Below are 20,611 nucleotides of genomic sequence, written 5' to 3' on the forward strand. Positions count from 1 at the left end.
TAGCTGTAAGTCAGAAATATTGGCCAAATCAGAATTCTTGTTTCTCAAAATGAGGCTTCTAACATTTTCACATAACTGCCAAACTCTTATTTGTAATTCGTAAATATGCCCTAAGATCATCTTTCTCTTTTATAGACATTTAGTGTATACAGTCCACATAAATACATATACTGATTACCTACAGACAATAATGAGACTTCAGAAAGAATCAAAAGCAATAGTGATGGTGGAATTTTTAAATAATATTCAGCTGGGGGGAAATAGACTGAGTTTGTGTGATTTCAGGTTATTTAGAGTTAATTATTTTTATGTAAACGTAAGAAGGCTTGTGACTATTATCACCCTCTATAGAATATAAAGACTAAAAATAAAAACTATTACCTATGGGCCTGTTTTTCTTTGGGATTAGATAAAGCCTTTCTACCATATCACCAAATACTCATAAAGGCTGACACAGAAAGCTTTTCCAAGTTAATAATTTCTAAAATTAAATATCAGGGCCAGGTGTGGTGGCTCACACCTGTAATCCCAGCACTTTGGGAGGCCGAAGCGGGTGGATTACCTGAGGTCAGGAGTTCGAGACAAGTCAACATGGTGAAACCTCTCTCTGCTAAAAATACAAAAACTAGCCAGGCATGGTGATGCACACCTGTAATCCCAGCTACTTGGGAGGCTGAGGCAGGAGAATCGCTTGAACCCAGGAGGTGGAGGTTGCAGTGAGCCGAGATTGCACCACTGCACTCCAGCCTGGACAATAGAGTGAGACTCTGTCTCAAAAAAAAAAAAAATCAAAATATTTGTAATTAACTGAAATGCCTTGTTCCTTCATTCACTTGTTAGACTTTTCTACCTGCTCTATACTTGGCACTCAATTAGATTCTGGGGATACAAATAAAATAAGACAAAGTTCCCATCTGGTAGAGTCCAAGTTTGTTTTCACAGTTATTTTTCCACAGTCTGTTTAAGGTATTAGGAGGACTTTTATAAACCAAGTGTTTTTCAGGTTACTTCAGAGAGGAGTCTCCTTCCACCCAAAAAAAACTAACCAAATTATTTTATCATAAAGAGGTAATCCCATTTTTATGTGCACAATTTTTATATTTTTGTGTCAGCCACCAATAATTTTGACTGTTTTGTCAAGTACATATTTCATCAATCCTATTTCCACAGCCATACATGTGATCCCAGTGACTGATTGATCTGTAGAATGTGAACTCACATTTAAAGTTTATTTTAGGAGGCATATATGCCTTTTGATGACACACACACCAAAATATGTAAGAGCTGTGCATGGTAAACCCACAGTAGAAGGGAAAAATTAATGCTTACTGGTATACTTCAGAGGCTCCATTTGAAGATGTGGGTTGATGTTTCCTTGATTATTTTGAATGAGGAGTAGGCGGTAATAATATTTAACAGATAGCATACGTATCTAAGCATATAGTAAATATTACTAGTACTTGTGTGCCATGAGGCACTAATATATAGGTGAAACAAAAATATTTTTAATTATAAAAAATTCTCTAGATATTTATGGATGGTTAGACAATAGGGTTCCTTCATGAGAATGAAAAAACTGTATCTTTATTGTCAGTAAGTATGGAAAAAACCCGACTTGTATGTATATTCACAGTTTGATAGGCTTATTTTGAAGTCATTGTTTCCCATCAATATTAAGTATCATCCATTTCTATGTTCTCTAGCAAAAGAAAATTCTTAGTGTGATACAGCTTTACTCTTTGTACGACTTTGTACAAGGTCCACAAAAGGAGGAGGCTCAAAAGATTGGACACTTTACCCTGACATTCAGCACATTCATTTTATCTTTCGATAAAGATAACCAGAAATCATTTGCCTCTTGTTTATCACCATGTAGAAAACACAAGAGTGTAGTTCATTTTGTCCCTTACATTGGAAAAGGTATTTTAAATTTAGCCTTGCTGTATTATTTATAGTTAGGAATTTACTACATTTTGGTAGTCTGTTTTGAAACTAAGCACTTGTGTCTGAAAGATGCAGATAATATCTATCTATTTATTACACAGTGGGCTCTGTTTGCTGCAGAAAAGAGTGAAACTTTTAACTGCTTAGCACACTTGCCAGTGAAATATACCTGACAGAGCAGAGGTTATAACTTTGGTCTAATTACTTTTAATAATGGTAAGACAACGTGAGTTTTGTTTGTTTACATGCTGTTTACAATGGCATAATTTTTAAAATATATACAATTGAGATATTTATTGCCTACTATTTTAAAGATGTTTTATGTGTTTTCACCTTTGGAATATATTGTTACATTTCCTTGTACAGATAATTTGGGTGGCTTTGTTAATGTAGCTAGTAATTTTTATGACTACTAAGTGACCAGTTTTCGGTGCCTTTTATTGTGGGATGCATGATTATGTATTTATTGTACGGAAGTCACTGATGTGTGTATTTTTGTACTTTGCTGAAAGTAATGGTTGATCCTGATGTACATGATGATGAAAGACATCTTTCCCAAAGGGCACTGGCTTGAGATCGTCCTTCTCAAATAAAAAGAATGCATTTGAAGAAAGTGTGAAGTCTACGTTGTTTCTGGTGGGAAATCTTTTTTAAAATTAAACTTTTAATTTTGAGATAGTTGTAGATTCACATGCAGTCGTAAAAAATAGGCGAGACTCTGTCTCAAGAAAAAGAAAAAAATACAGAGAGAGCTCGTGTACCCTTTACCCATTTCCCCCCTCAAAGGTAACATCTTGCAAACCTGTAGTACAGTATCACAACCAGGACATTGAGATGCATAAGGTCACAATGCTGAACAGTTCTATCGCCACAAGGACCCGTAATACAGATCCCTCATGTTTCCCTTTTATAGGCACACCTACTTCCCTCTTGCCCTCACACACTTCTTAACCCCGGGCAACCACTTCTATACTTTTATCATTTCAAGAATATTACATTAATGGAATCATACAGTATGTGATTTTTTTTCACTCTAGAATAATTCCCTGGAGATTCATCTAAATTGTGTGTATTGATAGTTCATTTCTTCTTATTGCTGAGTAGTCTTGCATCTAGTGAAGGAATTCTTGAAATTCTTGATTGTAAGAACATAATTTGGTTTACATTTATAGTAATCATTCCTTAAAGTTCACCTCCCCCAAAAAACCACTCGTTAAAAGCCCAGTGCAAGACAAGTGTTGTCTCTAGTGGTAATGATCTGTGAATAGCCCTTTAAAATCACTGTCTGCTGAGGAAGAAAGACTATTGTAACACAGAGTGTTACGTGCAGTGATAAAAAATATGCCATCAAGTATAGGGGAGGACAAAGGAAGGGCAGAGGTAGAGAAAGTTCAGGGGCACCTTCCTGGATAGGGGACATTAAGTCGAATCTTACATCAGTTAGCCAGGTGAAGTATGTGTGTGAGAAAGGCGGAGAGGACAGTGCAAGCAAAGACAGGCAAGCAGCATGCAGGGTAAAACATGCTGTTGCTGAAACATAAGGGAGAGATAGAAGGTGGAACTGGAGTAGGCAAGGGCGGAACTAAGCAATCAGGTTTGAGCCCTGGCCAAATCTGTGACTTCTGTTGGTGGGATTGACGTGAAGAGAGCAGAGGACAGGGAGATCAGTTAGAGGTTATGAAAGAAGTTTGGGTGAGAAATAGCAAGGGACTTCTTTAGTGCAGTTTTTGTGGAAATGGAAAGGAGAGAACAGATCTCAGAAATACTCAGGTGTAAATGGCCTGTACTTGAGATTGGCTCTGGATGGATGAGGAGGAGAGAAGAAACATAACAAATCCCAAGTTTCTGATAACTGAAGAGGGAAGCATGAAATTTAAGTTCAGACGCAGCCATCGTGGTTTCAAGGTGACTGTCTATGGGATACATCATGTTGGAGAGAGATACGGGAGGGAAATACAGATCTGAGAGTCATCGCCAAATGGGCTGAAGCCTTTGGAGAAGATGAAGTTATCCAGAAAGATCCTTAGGTACTTAGAAAAGGAGCCCCACAGAATTGGGATTCAGACCTCTGAGAAGGGGGCGCTCTCCCGATGGTGGTTCTAGGAATGCCAGAGGAAGAAGCCGGAGAATGAAGCCAGCTGCCTCTGCCAGGGTGAGCACCAGTGCCCCTGAGACACTGGCAGCAACAGTGAGTGAAACAGAAAGAGCAAGTCCTCTTTTCTTCTGCAGGAAAGCAGCTGGCAAAGCAACAGTGCCGATCGCAGAGCCCAATGCCAGCATCACTGAGCAGAGTGTCAGGAGTGTATCTGGCACTGAGAAACAATAATCCAGTAGTTTACCACTAAGTCTAACAAGGCACTCTTAAGAACAACATACACAATCTTATCACCTTCAGAGGAAAGTGGGGCAAGAAGCTGACCCGGAAGGAATGCTTGAGGGACTGGAGGATTCTTAGCTTGGAAAAGAGAACATCCAGGGGCAGGGATTGGGGGTAGATGTGGGAAATGAGGTTGGACATAAGAACTGCCTTCAGATATCTGAGAGACTGTTGTGGAGAAGTGGGCTTGCATTAGTTCTAAATGAGACAAGCAAGTGAAATGGACAGCAAAAACTGGTATCTAAAGATGCACTGGATTATCTCATAAAATGAGATCGCCTTTGATAGAGAGATTCAAACAGAGGCTACCAACACTTGACGGTTGTTGACCTTTGAGAATGTGAACTCTATGAGGGAAAGGATTTTTTTCATGATGCTATCCCAATGCACGGAATAGTGCTTAGCGTGTGGTATGTGCACATTATCTATTTGTTGAATAAATCAGAAGTAATTTAAGCATCAGATCAGAGGACCAGATCACCTTGAGGTCTCTTTCACCTATAGCTTGAATGCAGTTGATCATATGTAAAGGCAAAATATGCAGAGTCCTAACCGAATTAGGAAATAAATGAACCAGAATTTAAACCCCAAATAAGTTGGTTATCCACACCCTTTAAAAGCAGGTCACTACTAACCAATACTTTTTTTTTTTTTTGAAATGGAGTCTCACTCTGTTGCCCAGGCTGGGAGTACAGTGGCGTGGTCTCGGCTCACTGCAACCTCCGCCTCCCAGGTTCAAGGGATTCTCCTGCCTCAGCCTCCCAAGTAGCTAGGACTACAGGCACGCGCCAACACACCTGGCTCATTTTTTAATTTTAGTAGAGACAGGTTTTCACCATATTGGCCAGGCTCGTCTCGAACCCCTGACCTCGTGATCCGCCTGCCTTAGCCTCCCAAAGTGCTGGGATTACAGGCGTGAGCCATCTACATCATGACCCTGAGGCACTGCCTGATTCTGAAGGGCTAGCCGGATCATCATATTAAATTACTTTTATTTTAAAATGCTAATTGTATTATATATCCTAATTCTTTAAAAAGTAGCAGTGTGTTTACATAGCCATAACTCTTGGCAGCTAATGGGTTACAGTACTAGCAAGTTAGAATTTTCACCAGGAAATCTAAATACAATAGATTTTTCTGATGTGGAAATCAAGAATCATCCAAGCAATCCAAAGATCTGAACCCCATCTTTCCTGTCCTACTGTGGCCTTGGTGTTTGTCTCCATTAGTTCTTGTGCCACCACCAGTACGGTCACAGAATGTAACAGTTGGTGGTATGGTTGGTAACATAATGGAGCTTGTCCCAAAGCAAGCATGGGATGGTGATACCAGCCACAAGAATGAGAGACTACAAAGCTGGGCTTGGTGGCTCACACCTGTAATCCCTGCAGTTTGGGAGGCCAAGGGAGGAGGATTGCTTGAGCCCAGGAGTAGTTTGAGACCAGCCCGGGCAACATAGCGAGGTCTCATCTCTATTTAAAAAAAAGAGAGAGAGAGAATACAGGCAAACATATAGTGACACAGCAGTGTATAACACTTCTTAGTTTGAGGTACTATATCTACATTGAATCCTCATACCAACCCCGTGAGTTTGTTATTAGCCCCATTTGAAACACTCTCACACCCTTGGAGTTGGGTCTACTTCTGGCAATGACATTTTGGATGAATGTGGGCATTGGAGCACTAGCCTTTCTTAGGGGAGCGATACTGACTTATCGAATAAAAGGCAGCACTAGAACAGTGAGTCAGGTACAGTATGCTCTCCGCATAGCTTCTCTCCCACGGGAAGGCCACAAATGAAAGCAATCTGAGATCTTGTTTAATTTGTTTCAAGCTTTTTTTGACTGCTCCCCATGGTGAGAAATACATTTTCCCCAATATACATAAATATATATGAATGTGTGTGTGTATATACACACACATGCAGGCATGTGCTTTATAACAGTGTTTCAGATAACAGTGGATCACATATATGACCATAGAGATATCCGTGGTCCCACAAGATTATAATGGAGCTGAAAACTTCCTGTCGCCTAGTTACCTCATAGCCATCACAACATTGTAGTACAACACATTACTCTCATGTTTGTGGTATAAACAAACCTACTCTGCTGCCAGTCATATTAAAGTACCATATAACACACACAATTACATACAATACATAATACTTAATAATGACAGTAAATGAATATGTTACTGATTGCTTTATATATTTCCTACACTATGTAGACTTTTTTTTTTTTTTTTTTTTTTTTTTGAGACAGTCTTGCTCTGCTGTCCAGGCTGGAATACAATGGCATGATCTCGACTCACTGCAACCTCTGCCTCCCGGGTTCAAGCAATCCTCCTGCCTCCGACTCCTGAGTAGCTGGGACTACAAGTGTGCGCCACCATGCCCTGCTAATTTTTGTATTTTTAGTAGAGACGGGGTTTCACCATGTTTGCCAGGCTGGTCTCCAACTTCTGATCTCAACCAATCCGCCTGTCTTGGCCTCCCAAAGTGCTGGGATTACAGGTGTGACCACGGTGCCCGGATCTACACTTTTTATCATTATATTAGAGTGTACTCCTTCTACTTATTGAAAGAAAAAAAAGTTAACTATAAAACAGCCTCAGGCAGGTCCTTCAGGAGGCATTGTTGTCATAGGAGATCACAGCTTCATGCATGTTTTTGTTCTGAAGACCTTCCAGTGGGACAAAATGTGGAGGTGGAAGACAGTGATACTGATGATCCTGAAACTGTGTAGGCCTAGGTTAATGTGTTTTGTGGTTTAGGTTTTTTTTTAAAAGTTTAAAAAGCCAAAAAGTTAAAAACAAAATTTTAATAGAAAAATGCTTATAGATTAAGGATATAAAGAAAGAAAAAGTGTTTGTATATGTTTGTGTTTTAATCTAAGTGTTAGTACAAAAGAGTCAAGTTAAAAGAAGTTTACAAAGTAAAAATGTTTCAGTAAGCTAATATTTATTATTGAAGAAAGAAAAATATTTTAATAAATTCAATGTAGACTGTGTACAGTGTTTATAACGTCTACAGTAGTGCAAAGTAATGCCCTAGGCCTTCACATTCACTCGCCATTCACTCACTGACTCACCCAAGGCAACTTCCAGTCCCATAAGCTCCATTCATGAATTAAGTGTCCTATACAGATGTACCTTTAGCCTGTAATCCCAGCACTTTGGGAGGCCCAGGCAGGCGTATCACTTGAGGCCAAGAGTTTGAGACCAGCCTGGCCAACATAGTGAAACCGTCTCTACCAAAAATACAAAAATTAGCTGGACGTGGTGGCACATGCCTGTAATCCCAGCTACTCGGGAGGCTGAGGCAGGAGAATCGCCTGAACCCGGGAGGCAGAGGTTGCAGTGAACTGAGATGGTGCCACTGCACTCCAGCCTGGGTGACAGAGCGAGATGCTGTCTCAAAAAAATATTTATATATATAAAATATAGATATACATATATTATAATATATAATTTATATATAATATTTTATATATAATTTGTAACTAAATAATATAAATATATTTATACAATTATATTTAATAATTATTTAAATTATATTATTTAATATTTAATATAGATATAAAATAATTTATAATTTTAATAATGTAATAATTTATATAATATATAATATATAATATATTATTTGTAATATATTATATATTTTATATTTTTACTATAGATATCTTTTATATCCTTACTGTACCTTTTCTCTGTTTAGATATGTTTGGATACACAAATACCATTTTATTACAATCGCCTACAGCATTCAGTACACTAACATGCTATACAGGTTTGTAGCCTAGAAGCAACAGGCTATATCATATAGCCTAGGTGTGTAGTAGGCTATCCCATCTAGGTTTGTGTCAGTACACTGTGATGTTCACACAGCGAAAAAAATCACCTAGCAATGCATATCTGAGAATGTGTCCCCATTAGGTGATGCGTGACTGTGCATACACACACATATATACATGATATATAAGCAGATAAGTTTATATATCACAAGTTTAACAAAATAGCACTTATGTACATGCAATATAGTTTAATATTTTCTATTCTATTTTGTTTTTAAAAAATTACTGATTGTGGCGGGCACAGTGGCTCATGCCTGTAATCCCAGCACGTTGAGAGGCCAAGGTAGGTGGATGGCTTGAGCTCAGGAGTTCCAGACCAGCCTGGGCAACTTGCAGAAATTCAGTCTCTACAAAAAATACAAAGATTTGCTGTGCTTGGTGGCACATGCCTGTAGTCCCAGCTACTAGGGAGGCTAAGGTGGGAGGACCAATTGAGCTCGGGAGGACCAATTGAGCCTGGGAGGATGAAGTGAGCCCAGCCCTCTTGGTTGCGGTGAGCCAAGATCATGCCACTGCACTCCTGCCTGGGCGCCAGAGCGAGACTCTGTCTCCAAACAAACAAAAATACTGATTGTAAACAAAAATACTGATTGCAACCTATTAAACTGATTTTGTAACCCCCTAATGAAAAGGGTCAGCAAACTTTTTACGTAAAGGGCCAGATAGTAATATTTTCAGCTTTGCAGGACACGTGGTCTCTGTCAGGATTATTCTCTATGCCGATGTGGCAGGAAAGCACCACAAACGGTACGTAAATGAATGGGCATGGTTGGGTCCCCATAAAACATTATTTACAAAAACAGATGTTGGCACATCCCTACACTAATAGGTCATAGCCCATAGTATTAATTTTTAAAACCACAGAGCTAGTTCAATAGTTTCCAATGATTAGCTGAATGTCTAAGAATCATTTGCAGATTATGTTAAAAAAAAGTTTTCAGGAACCACCCTGGACCTACACAACTAGAATCTCTTGGGAAGGGGTTTGGGACACCACCATTTGAATCACTCTCCTTTGGTGATTCTTACCTGTGGCCAGGATTAGAGATCACTGATTTGATTCAGCCTCCTCATTCGCTCTAGCTCCAGTTTTGTTTTTTTTTTTTTAGATGGAGTCTCGCTCTGTTGCCCAGGCTAGAGTGCAGTGGCACGATCTCGGCTCACTGCAACCTCTGCCTCTCGGGTTCAAGCGATTCTCCTGTCTCAGCCTCCCGAGTAGCTGGGACTACAGGCGCATGCCACCACACCTAGCTAATTTTTTGTATTTTTAGTAGAGATGGGGCCTTACCATATTAGCCAGGATGATCTCGATCTCCTGACCTGGTGATCCACTCGCCTCGGCCTCCCAAAGTGCTGGGATTATAGGCTTGAGCCATCACGACCGGCCACTCCAGCTCAAAAAAAAAATTTGGCCGGTCGGTCCCCTTGTAACCACACTTTGGAGGCCGAGGTGGGCGGATCACGAGGTCGAGAGATTGAACCACGGTGAAACCGTGAGCCGAGATTGCGCCACTGCACTCCAGCCTGGGCGACAGAGCAAGACTCTGTCTCAAAAAAAAAAAAAAAAAAAAAAAGTTTATAATTGACACATAATTGTACATTTATAGGGTACAATGTGATACTTCAATACCTGTATACATTGTATAATGATCAAATCAGGGTAGTTAACATGTCCATCACCTCGAACCTTTATCATTTCTTGATGGTAATAACTTTCAAGGTAACTAGAAAAGAGGATCTTGAATGCTATCACCAGCCCCTATTTTACAAATAATAAACTGAAGCCTTGAAAAGCTATGTTCCGGGCTACAAACAATTGTCAACAATTTTGAAGAACCTGGGTCATACAAACTGGGGACTCTTACTACAGTGCAGTCACATTAGAAATTAATAACAAAAAATCTGAAACAGAACATAATACTCACTCCTAAAATTTGTTCAATACATATTCCTGCAGCACTTCAGCAGAAAGTGACAACCAATTAAAGGACAGAAGCCAGTGCCCATTAAAGTGATAATAAGAATATTAAGCATCTCATGGCTACTATAAAAGGTTGTTCAGCCTAAAGGCATAAATGTCTAGAAGCTCATTACTGCATGATAACAAATTTTCAACCAACAAAAAACACTAATATGTAGGACTCTAATTAGCTTAATTATGATTTGATGAGCTATGCAATTTCAATGGGAAATGATATTATTAAAGCATATTGGCTGATTTGAAAGTGATTACAGCATGCTGGCAATATGTTTAATGCTGTTTTGGCCTGCAGTAATCTTAATTTTAAAAGTAAAATTTGGTCTCTATTTTAATCAAGATAGAAATTATCTTGATAGACTTTATATATGAACTTTAATATATTGAAAGAATAAAATGGGTAAAAAAAGGCACAAATAAAAATTAAAAGTTAAAAACCGAGATTAGTGAAAAATTTACTGTAAAGCTCTGTGAATTTAAATATTTGTATTGGCCGGGCACAGTGGCTCACACCTGTAATCTCGACACTTCGTGAGGCTGTGGTGGGCATATCACTTGAGCCCAGGAGTTCAAGACCAGCGTGGGCAACATGGCGAAACACCATCTGTACTGAAAATACAAAAACTACTTGGGCATGGTGACATGGTGCCTGTAGTCCCAGCTACTTGGGAGTCTGAGGTGGGAGGATCAATTGAGTCCCTGTCTGAAAATATTTATTTATTTATTTATTTATTTATTTATTTATTTATTTATTTATTATTTATTTATTTATTTATTTATTTATTTATTTATTTATTTATTTATTTTATATCTGTATTCCTTTTATACCCACTCATGTCTGTTCTGCAGTCTCTGATAACTTCAACCCTTCGGTATTAACTGAAATCACTTCTTCCCTCTGTGTATTGTGTCAAATGAAAGGAACGCTTCCAAGCTCTCCTCTGATTTCTCATCCTTGTCCATTTTTCATCCTCCACACACTACATACAGATACGCACACCTGCGAACACATGCATCGCCCTGCATTATATCCCTCCCATCCTCTCTACCTCCACTACCACCTCGTATTCACCTGTGAACCTTCTGCTCATCCGTAAAGTCTCACGGGGACCCTCAACATAACCTTTCAAAACTCACCAAGAGTGTACAATACTTAGATATTTTCATCTCTATTCCCATTACAGCGTGTTCCCATTACATACCCCCACTAAAGCAATTATATTGCATCATAATTATTAACACAGTTATCTTTCCATTTAATTAGCTTTTGCTTGAGAACGGAGAGCATATATTATTCATCCTGTCCTCATCACACTGCACAAAGCTTGGTTCCTAGCTGGTCTTCAAAAAATGTCCTTTGAATGGGTGAGGAGAGTATTTCACTTGGAATGTTGTTTAAAACTCTTAACCTCTGTGGTCACAAGTGATACTACACTGCCTTTGTCTAGTTTGGGAGCCAAGGTTACAGTAGGTCACATAATGAAAGAGCTTTTCCTTTTTTTTTTTTTTCCCCAATCTGTGAAAGAATTTGTGTAAGAATAGAATTACCTGTTCTTTGAATGTATGGTAGAATTATCTGTAAAACTGTGCAGTAATAGTGGCAATCTTTTCTTTGGGTATGTTTTATTTTTCTGACTTCTTGGGTTGGGTGTTTAATACAGTGTCTTTACTAATAAAAGCATGTAGAATTGTCTATTTTTCTGTAAGTACTACTTTAGCTGCATCCCATACGCTTTCTTTAAACATTTTCAAAATAGAATTTTATTCTATTTTTTTAGAGGATACATATGGGTTCAAGATGGTCATCTGCTTGTCTAGGAATCCAAGGGACAACTTCAATTCCTTTAGGAGGTAAGTGGCCTGAGACTCCACACAGCCTATATCCCAAGCGAATGAATTGGTACTTAGGAAGTCCAGGCAGAATCTCAGTGAGATATCCTAGACCAGCATGGTGGAAGCAGCAAAGAGCCACAGAATAGGGATCCCATGGATGCTCAGGCTTGAAGGTAAGCTCCCCAGACACTAAACCTGCAATTACACGCTAATTCCATATGCTAACTTCCACTGCGCAGAGACCTGTGGCAACTGAGTCGGTTGGGGAAGGACTCATGCATCCTACAACTTTTTTTTTTTTTTTTTTTTTTTTTGAGACAGAGTCTTGATCTGTCACTCAGGCTAGAGTGCAGTGGCACGATCTCGGCTCGCTGCAACCTCCACCTACCAGGTTCAAGCGATTCTTCTGCCTCAGCCTCCCCAGGAGCTGGGATTACAGGCACCCACCACCACGCCCGGCTAATTTTTGTATTTTTTAGTAGAGACAGGGTATCACTATGTTGGCCAGGTTTGTCTTGACCGGCCTCTTACAACTTTTAATAGGTAGTCTCATTATTATCCAATTTCAAGCATTTTGTAATTGACTTTATAATTTCTTTGATTCACAAGATTTTAATAAATGTGTTAAAGGCAGCTTTCTACCCTGAAGGTGAAGGTGTGGCATGGGTTAATTTCTGGCTCACCTTTATGCTGAGCGCTATAGTCTAGTTTGTGTCCCCCTAAAATTCACATGTTGAAACCTAATCCCCAAGGTAATGGTATTGGCAGGGGGGTCTTTGGGAAGTGATTAGGCCATGAGAGTGGAGTCCTCATGAATGGGATTAATGCCTTTATAATAGAGGATTCAGAGAGCTCCCTTAGCCCTTCCACCATGTGAGGACACAGCAAGAAGAGGCCATCCAGGAACCAGGAAGCAAAACCTCATCAGACACTGAATCAGCCATTGCCTTGATCTTGGACTTCTCAGCTTCCAGAGCTGAAAGTGATATTAATGTTCCCTATTTATTTTATGAAAGAAATGTTTATTTATTTTATAAAAGAAATGTTTCTTATGTATAAACTAGCTAGTCTATGGTATTTTGCTATAGCAGCCTAAATGAACTAAGACACTTCAGGTGCTGCCCTTTGGTGTTTTAGCTTAGCGGGGAGATTTCCTGTGAAAGTCCCCACTTAGAGTTGGTACTAGCTTGACTATCTTTCTCCTAAGCTCCTAGGAATAATAAAAATAACGCTTGAATTTAGCCATTGTGGTAAATGCCTTCAGATAAAATCTGATTCTGTGATAAGCTTAACTTTCTAGGTTCTTGCCTTCATTTTGTTTTATCCTGCATTTGCAGTTATTTACAAAGGAAGGTTGGTACAAATCTGCACTGTTCAATATGGTAGCCACTGGCTACATGTGGCTATTGAACATATGAAATGTAGCTCCTCTGAATTTTCTAAATACCCATTGGATTTTGCAACTTAGTATGAAAAAAAGAATGTAAAATGCCCCCATAATAATGTTATATTGTTCCCATAGGCAGCCTCAAAATTGGGAGTGGGTTACCAAAAATAAAAGTATATTAATTGCTTAAAGCCCAGAATTTATTACCTCTTAAGATGTTTCTGGTGGGAGAGTATATTGGCGTAGCATTTTGGGGAAAGAAATTGGCAATATAAATTAAAATTATCTTTCTACCCTAATAAGATTCAGTAATTCCACTGTTAGAATTTATCCCTTGAAAATAAATAGAGGAATGTTCAAAATGTATGCATAAGTATGTTAATCACAGTGTGGCATGAGATAGTGAAATACTGAGAACAATCTAAATGCCAGATGATAGGGACATGTTCATACAAATCATGATGCATTTATTCCATGGGATGCAAAGCAGCTTAAAAAAATAGCTATATGGCCAGGTGTGGTGGCTCATGCCTGTAATCCCAGCACTTTGGGAGGCTGAGGCAGATCACCTGAGGTCAGGAGTTCAAGACCAGCCTGGCCAACATGGTGATACCCTGTCTCTACTGAAAATACAAAAAATTAGCCAGGCATGGTGGCGGGTGCCTGTAATCCCAGCTACTTGGGAGGCTGAGGCAGGAGAATCACTTGAACCTGGGAGGTGGAGGTTATAGTGAGCCGAGATCATGCCATTACACTCCACTGGGCAGCAAAAGCAAAGCTCCATCAGAAAAAAAAAAAAAGAATGTTATATAGTTATACCTTCCTTGTGTTTGGCATGGAAACAATATAACATATTAAGTAATAAACTAAATTGAAGGCAGTATATATGCTTTATAATCCTATTTTGAATTATACATATGTGTATGTATGTGTGTATATACTAATATAAATTCTGGATGAATGTTCAATGAAATGTTTCGTGATGATTTCTACATAGAATTAGAGATCGTTTTCAAATGATTTTGCCATCTTTATGCGTTTCTTATTTTAAAATAATGAATGTGATGCTTTCATAGTCAGAAAAAGCAATGGTGTTATTTTTGGCATTTTTATTAATAAAAGATTCTTACATTGCTAGATAAAAATTCGTATATTCACTGTTGAAAATATCTTGTATATATTGGGGTAAATAAAATCTATTATTTTTGCGTGTTTCTTTTAGCTTTTTTACTGAGAGTACTAGAAAATTTAATATTATATAATGGCATACATTATATTTCTATTAGACTGTGGTAGTCTAAATAATCTAGTGTGCAGTATTGTTTAGGCAACATATCTTTTAACCATGCTATTAATCTTTTGTACATTATGAATGCTCAATATATGTTGCAGAATACTTGATAGATTGTTTACATTTTATGAGAATGAATGGAGATTTTTTTAATTGAATAAGAATTTTTTTAAAAAACCAACTTAAATGGGAAGACTTTCAGTTCTAGTTATTTCCTAGAATTTTTACCTTAAAAGAGAACATATAATAAACATTTGATTTGCTGTCAGTGCTATCTCTCAGAAGGCAAATGAAACAATGAATTCCAACACAGCCCCTAATCTGTTTGAGTGTTCTGAGATACAGAAATAACAAGGTTTTTGGCTTGTAAAATGTCATTATATTATTGTTGAGGACAAAATGTGAAGGAAGAAAACTTTGGGCAATGTCAGCCATGTTCCTTAGACTTTAAGAAAGTTGATGGCTAAAAATTAAGAAAAGAAAAACGTTATTCAGCAAATGATGTTGGAATAATTAGATGCTTATATGAAAAAAGAAAAAATATTAAGTCCCTTCTTCATACCATATTCCAAATGAGTTCCTAATAAATGAATGACATGTGGGAAGCAAACTGCGAACTTCTCAGAAGAAAATATAAGGGAATATTTTCTCTGCCACTGGGTTAGGGAAAGATTATTTTAAGTAATATATAAAAAGGGCAGCCCATTTTTATCTTAAAAAAAGAGACTGATAGAGAAGGTTGCTGCAAAATTGGCTGCATGTACAGGCTTGCCTTTTGTCACTGCTCCAAATAAATTCAAAGCTCTGGCTGCTCATGACGCTCTGGTTGAGCTCAGTGGAGCCATGAACACTACTGCCTGCAGTCTGACGATGATAGCAAATAATATTCGTTTTCTGGGTTCTGGCCCTTGGTCAGGTCTGGGAGAACTGATCTTGCCTGAAAATGAACCAGGAAGTAGTATCATGCCAGGCAAGGTGAACCCTACTCAGTGTGAAGCAATGACCATGGGTGCAGCCCAAGTCATGGGGAATCATGTTGCTGTAACAGTTGGAGGCAGCAATGGACATTTTGAGTTGAATGTTTTCAAGCCAATGATGATTAAAAATGTGTTACACTCAGCCAGGCTGCTGGGGGATGCTTCAGTTTCCTTTACAGAAAACTGTGTGGTGGGAATCCAGGCCAATACAAAAAGGATCAACAAGCTGAGGAATGAGTCTCAAATGTTGGTGACAGCTCTCAATCCTCATATAGGGTATGACAAGGCAGCAAAAATTGCTAAGACAGCACACAAAAATGGATCAACCTTAAAGGAAACTGCTATTGAACTTAGCTATCTCACACCAGAACAGTTTGATGAATGGGTAAAAACTAAGAACATGCTGAGTCCAAAGTGATTTAAGTAAATTTATAATGAAAATAAACGTGTATATAATTTAAGAAAACTGATAAATCTGACTAAAAAAATGCAAAAGCTTTATTCAATAATAAACAACGTATAAAAGTTAAAAAGACAGGCTGTGGACTGTAAAAATATTTTTAAACATACAAGCCATCAAGGATTAGCATCCAACATGCATACAAGCTCCTAAAGTGTCTTACTTTATGTTTTAAGTCAAGCTTATTGAGGTGTAATTTACAAGCAAGAAAACTCATTCTTTTTACAACAGCTGTATGAATTTTAATACATGCATTCAATTTTGCAACCATCACTATAATTAATGCATATAACATTTGTTTTATCTTACAGAAAGATCTGTAGGGCCTCTAGGTAATCAATCCCTCTCACACTTCAGCCCTTGGCAATCACTGATCTATTTTCTATTCCTGTATTTTTGCCTTTTCAAAATGTCATTTAAATGGAATCATATATAAGCAGCTTTTATAGTCTGGCTTCTTTAACATACAAATATTGATTATATCTACAGTTTTTCCTCTTTGTTGCTAAGTTGCATTCCATTATATGGATGTATCAGTTTGTTTATCCATTCACCAGGTGAAAGACACTGGAATGTTCCCAGTTTGGGGTGATTACAAATAAAACCACAATAAAAGCTTGTATACATTTTTGTATGAACATGTATTTTCCTTTCAGGAAAACACCACAGGACTGCTGGGTCATATGGTAGGTAGAAACTGCCAAACTATTTTCCAAAGTGACTGTGCCATTTTCATTACTACCATCGATATATGAGTATTTGTTTTCATTGCTTCCATTCTAGCCAACACTTGGTATTGTCATTTTTATGGCAGTTCTAATAGGAGAGTGGTGGTATCTCACATGGTTTTATTTTGCATTTCCTTAATGACTAATGATATTGAGCATCTTTTTTGTTGCCACTTTGCTATCTGTATATATTCATACAAGTAAATTTTTAGAAAACCAAACAACCCATATGAAAAATGGACAATTGTGTGAACAGGGAATTCCCAGAAAAGAAATTTAGGAATCAATAAACATCGAACAATATGGTCAGTAGTACTAGCAGTCAGAGAAATGCAGGTAAATGAGATATCATTTTAGGTCCCTTGGACTGGCAAAACGGTGTAATTTTGGCAGGGATGAGTAGAAATGGGAATTTGTACACACTGTAGATAGGAGTTTAAATCAGTACAACTACCTGGAGACCTATTTTGTAATACCTAATAAGTTGAAGATGCGTCTAGTTTGTGACCCAACAGTCCTGCTACTAGTATATATTATATGGGCACAAAGAGGTACTTGAAAGAATGCTTATTGTAAGATTGTATTAATGAATACGAGAGGCACTGAATAATAGGAGAATGAATAAAGTCATTTATTAATTCAACTGAGTGAATGAAATCAATATGACCAATCAGTATGAATAAATTCCAAGAACAGTGTTGAGTGAAAAAATAAGCAGGCTGCAAAACTGTATATTACATTATACCATTTTTGTAAAAATTGTAAACACTCAAACAACAGTATGTCTTGTTTATGGATTCATATACATGTAGTAAAAGTATAAAAACATTCATGGTAATTATATGCATCAATTTCAGGATGGTGGGTTCCTATGAAGAGAAAGGAAGAGAAAAGGGACTCTGAGAAAGGGGCTTTAGCTCTCCCTGGAACGTTTTACTTCTTAAAACATCTGTATTTATTTATTTATTTATTTATTTATTTATTTATTTATTTATTTATTTATTTGAGATGGAGTCTCTGTGACCCAAGCTGGAGTGCAGTGGCATGATCTTGGCTCACTGCAGCCTCTGCCTCCTGGGTTCAAGCAATTCTCCTGCCTCAGTCTCCCAGGTAGCTGAGATTACAGGCACACGCCAACAAGCCTGGCTAATTTTTGTATTTTTAGTAGAGATAGGGTTTCACCATGTTGGCCAGGCTGGTCTCGAACTCCTGACCTCAGATGATCCACCTGCCTTGGCCTCCCAAAGTGTTGGGATTACAAGTGTGAGTCACCACGCCTGGCCTATTTTCCATTTATTTTAAATGTTTTATAATTTAAAACAATATCCTAACTAGTTCCGACCTCTGCCTTCATTTTCTCCCTGCAGAACAACCTGAGCCAGGTTCTAGGCTCAAAACCTCTTCAGAATACACAAAATATCCTACCGTTGCCTCTAGCTTTAATCTTACGCCCCCGTTCTGAAAACATGGTTTCCTAATTTATCAGACTTGAGTTCTCTCTTTTCATTGAATCTGAGGTCCTTGGTAACTAAGGAGTTGACTGAGTACTGGTCACTGGTATTGATAGATGCAGGAAGCAGGTAAGAGGGAGAATCTCCAGCCCACCTGCCACTGGGAGAATGGGGTGGAGCCACTGAGAAGTTTCTGCCTTGTGCAAGGGGGAGGAGCCTGGGCTCTTCAGCTCCTGTGGGGTGGCCTGGTATTCAATCTGTCAGACAGGAGCCGTTGGCAGGAACCCCTCTCACTTTGCTGAGAGTTTTTTCTTTTTTCCTTTTCACCCAATAAATTCCATTCCCCACCCTTCAATGTGTCTGCGTGCCTAAGTTTTCCTGGTTGTGAGATAAGAACCTGAATTTAGCTGAACTAAGGGGCAAAAATTCTGCAACAGTAGTATATATACCGAGTACTAGTCCTGGCCATCCCTGTCCCCTGTGGTGTCCTGCTCCCACACCCACATGGATAGAGGCCATTTTATTTGTTGATAAACTTTCTTAGTGCCTGCCCATTGTCAGGCTGGATTTCTGAGTATCTCCTGATTCTCTAATGCTATATTTTATTAGCTTTTTGGATCATCTCTTATACTTGGTGTTGGATCCTTTGACTCCTGGTGCATTCATGAACTGTCTCTGGAACATGGAACTCTGAGCTCCAGACTGAATTTCTACCTAGCTCTCTTGCCTAAAACCTGTTCCAATCTAGTAGATGAATGTAACAGAGGGCCTAATCCAAGATGAAAATTTACAGCTTTCAGCACTTGCTAAGCTTCCTTATTTCCTTCCTAACCTGTGTCAGACTGATCAAATTAAGCACTGGAGATCCAGGCTCTTGAAATAGAAAACGTGTTAGGACACAGCTGTCTTTCATTACCTTTCCTCACTCAGACCTAGAGATAAAGTACTTCTTGGAACTATAACCCTCTGTTTTGGAGATGATAGTGGCCTCCGGAGTCTTTTAAGTGAGCACACAGGAAGTCATGTTCCCAAGCTACTTGCCTTATAAAATGCAACACCTCTAGCAATTCTTTTGTCTTAGGTTACCTGAGTAGTTCTGCTTTGAACAGCTTGGCCCTCCTGCTATCTGAAGATTTTCCTCTGGTTCTATGCTAGGTTGGCTTCTTGCTTGTTTCTGGGACCCCTCTATTTATTTCCCTATTAGAGACTACAGCTCATGCTTGATTTAGACTCTTTAGTAACTGGATCGTACCCAACCTAAGTACCCCATTGTCAAGGCTGCTGACTCCAAGCCAGACCTTCACTGCTATTTTGTCCCTATTCCTCAGGCCAAGCCTCAAGAAACCATATGAAAAGAAAGAATTAAAAGATATTGTGGAACAGCAGAAATGTGCCCGTTGATAACAGTTGATAACAATTATTTGATTTTGTGACAGACCCTTGGGAGTCAATAAGGCGCAGTCGCTACCTGCCTTCAAGTGGCATATTGGTCAAGTTGGTTATGAAGAACCAAAGATAATGTGTAAAACAGGAGTAATGTGTATGGCCAGAGTCAGAGACTAGGGAAATGTATCCCATATAGGCTTCCTCTCAAATGTCTTTTCAAGAATTCTCAAGGAGAGTCAGATCCTTGGGACAGGAGGTAATGCTACTCCCTCCAACTGCACTAATGAGTTTTCTAGGGACCAAATGGCAGTAGAAATCCCAGCACTATGGGTCTCTGCATCTTCCCTGTAGGGCAGTGGCCAAAGATCCCAATGGCAGGCAGAGATGAGGTGGCAGGCTCTCAGTATTTGTTTTTGTTCTTGTATTCCGTTTGTTAAAGTATTGGATTTATTTCCAGTGGAGCGAGAGTCTGAGGTGACATAAACTACATATTCCCAAATATAAAGTATGAAGAATAGGAGTTGAATTTGGCAGGATGAAGGAGGGACTAATGAAGTACACTCTGGAATTTGAAAGCATTAGGAGTTGTAATTATGTGTTACATACACGATGGTCATGATGAGGAGATGAGAACAGTAACATTTGGATTTGTTAAGAGTTATATATAGAGAAATTATCAAGATGTCACTGAGACTAGTAACATTCCTTTAGGGTTGTCCCTGGGTACCACTGTTGACATATCGTTTGAAGGTCTTAACATCCTTGAGAAAACTTGTCAGTTATTCTTGGTGGCTTAGAATTCTTCAACATATTCTACAGCTGCAAACATAAGTAGGCCCAAGAAGTACCTTGGTTAGAAAATGTAGTTAATGCACATTTTGTGTTCCGAGATAAGAATGGATGACATTTAAATAGGCAAGTTAGCTGACAGGAAGAAGAAACGAT

The 20,611-nt window shown here is 38.6% G+C and overlaps 1 pseudogene; it reads left to right on the top strand.

Moving 5' to 3' along the window:
- The first annotated feature begins 4,072 nt into the window (after window positions 1-4,072).
- On the top strand, window positions 4,073-16,059 carry LOC116467213 (fumarate hydratase, mitochondrial-like; annotated as a pseudogene).
- The last annotated feature ends 4,552 nt before the right edge of the window (window positions 16,060-20,611 follow it).

Source organism: Hylobates moloch, unplaced genomic scaffold (assembly GCF_009828535.3).
Source record: "Hylobates moloch isolate HMO894 unplaced genomic scaffold, HMol_V3 SCAFFOLD_4, whole genome shotgun sequence".
Lineage (NCBI taxonomy): Eukaryota > Metazoa > Chordata > Mammalia > Primates > Hylobatidae > Hylobates > Hylobates moloch.